Source organism: Crinia signifera, chromosome 9 (assembly GCF_055691185.1).
Source record: "Crinia signifera chromosome 9, ASM5569118v1, whole genome shotgun sequence".
NCBI classification, from domain to species: Eukaryota; Metazoa; Chordata; class Amphibia; order Anura; family Myobatrachidae; genus Crinia; species Crinia signifera.
This window is the reverse complement of record NC_139225.1, coordinates 95,307,511-95,310,025: the sequence shown is the minus strand read 5'-3', so window position 1 is coordinate 95,310,025 and position 2,515 is coordinate 95,307,511. Positions and strand designations below refer to the sequence as shown.

General features: G+C 39.9%; 1 long non-coding RNA gene across 1 annotated transcript; it reads right to left on the bottom strand.

The window, feature by feature from the left end:
- Positions 1–441: 441 nt before the first annotated feature.
- On the bottom strand, positions 442–2,188 carry LOC146036660 (uncharacterized). The gene is made up of 2 exons (XR_014460906.1): positions 2,006–2,188; positions 442–1,222 (listed from the first exon to the last, which is right to left on the bottom strand). It is a non-coding gene; the product is annotated as an uncharacterized LOC146036660 (long non-coding RNA).
- Between the last annotated feature and the right edge of the window lie 327 nt (positions 2,189–2,515).

The window sequence follows — 2,515 nt, the reverse complement described above, 5'->3', positions numbered from 1 at the left end:
AATGGCCACCACCTTGGAGGAGACAGACACTAGAGGTCTGACAAGGTGGTGCCCATTTTTGAAGGGGCCGCCACCAACAGAATGTGATTGTTACCCGCTGTGGGTTGGCCGATGCCGCTGGAAGCTGAGAAAAGGAGCACGGAGTGCTGTTAATAACACCCTGGCAAGGAGCACGTATGTCCCCTTGGCAATGAGAATGCAGCCCCTCCCCCTAACAACAAGCCTATAACTCCCCCCCCCCCCTGGCAAAAAGCATGAAAACCTCCCCTGGGAATGAGCATGTACCTCCCCCTAGCAATGAGCATGTACCTCCCACTAGCAACGAGTATGTACAACCACTACTGTATCTGCAATAATTGTATTGATGTATATCCTCATCGCTTCCTAGAAGTTCCTTATATGACTATAGCAGTAAAACAAATACAGTCCACTTCTTGGAAATGCTTTGAACATGAACTTATTACATCATTACTCTGCCCAGAGATTTATTATGACAACAAAATGGCTGGTTGCTGAATCAAGTTGACAAAAAGTCATAGTTACAGATCACTCCAGTGATGGAGACACGGATATACAATGTACTGTACAAACACTTTTATTTTTGTCTACACAAATAACACCTATAAATACTCAATTCAAGTGGAAGAGTCCACAATGGTGCCATGTGTTACAGGCCAGACATCTCAGTACAACGTATAAGAAATGCAAAGTTCCTATTGGTTATCAGAAACATATAAAATGGCATCTATCAGATCACCAGTTCTTCTCAGTGCTTTTACAGCTACATTCCTCTCCACAGATAACTGTGCCATCAGCACCTCAATGTCTCTCACATCTAAACCAGTTTCATCCTCAGCTTCCTCGCCGAAAGCCTGAAACACCGCCCCATTTGCAACAAAATATTCAATGTTCTCTGTGGTTATTAACTTCCCTCTAGAGACCAGCCTTATGTTTTCTGGGGGAATTCTCAGGTGGCGGCACAGGCACAGAAACGTTTCCTCTCCACTGGAACTCTTTGGTACTTGGACGTCAGATTTACCGTGTTTAGTTTTAATTTTAATAACAAAATGACTTCCTGCTTCATGGTTTAACGCTGCAGCTCCACCAGACCCTTCAATGTCATTTTCAAGATGGGCTCCATCCATTATTACATTAACTGCTGTACATAGAGATTACATGGAGATTATGGGTGAGCCAGTTTATTTGTTGGCAGTCCTTGGAACTGTGTGCAAAGCAGAAATGGTGAGAAAATCAGTCCATGAAAATAAATGTATTTATAATTGTTTAATAGTTACAGATCAGCTATTTATAGTGCTCAATGCAATGGTGTCCATCAGTAAATGGTAATGAAATGCAATTAGCATTTATACAGAAGCCTTATACAACAACTACAGTGCTTTGTGCCATCTCACCTGCTCAGAGAATGTACATATACAGAATTCTGCTGCTGGAAATGACTCACTCACACTGATTACTCAGATTATGTACTTACCATAAGTGGTGCGCTAGGTCTGGAGGGTGCACTAGGGCCAGGGGCCATTTTACACAACCTGCACTGACTATAGATACAACCATGGCTATAGATTATATAAATTTGCTAGTCTTACCGCTTTGTCTGTTTGCTATTACAGAGTCTTTTTGTATTACTGTTTTGCTCCTTATTAAAGTGCAACAGAACACACTGTACTAAATAACTATTAATAAACAAAACAAATACAATAGATAAACCATACTGCCTGCCTCAAAGTCACACAGGAGGGATTAGTATCAGTGAGTGAATTATGAGCTTCACCAGACAGAACCCTGCTGCTCTGTATGCTGTTATTCTTATCCATGGTGCGGTCTGAGCTACACCAGCAGTGTGCACAGTGCATGTGAGGCATTCATCCAAACCACCACAGACACATAACATGTAATTCTGTTCTGTAATATGTAATCATCATTAGCAATCTAGAAGCGCTTTGGATATATATAAAGTATATGATGATGACGTCTGTACCCTCACCATTACAGGGCCTCCCAGCACCAAAGCATCGCTCCATCCGAGGCCTAGTCATCCTGCAAGGCTCACACATACACGCCGGCCATCTCCATAGCAACAACAAGCAAACCTAGTTTAATGCACTTACATGCACTTTCATTAATTACCAGCTTTAATACTTTGCTTTAAAATTTAGTTTTGCTAACACATTTTTTTGTGAATTCTACCACAGGAGACAAAGTGTTATGCTACACAGATAGATAGATATATATATTAATTTAAGGAATCTGCTTACAGCGTTCGCAAGTCAAAATAAATAAATAAATAAATAAATAAATAAATAACTATTAACACTATAGAGACCTCTAGTGGTAGTTTTTGTTAATTATTCTAGTAAATCTCATACAGACTACAGTATATATCATTTTGAAAAGGCTGTGATTAAGAAATTCCACAATATCAATAATAAATGATCTGGAATTGTATAGGGTAATCCATACATGCCTTTTACTATAACATGTAAAAATATACAGG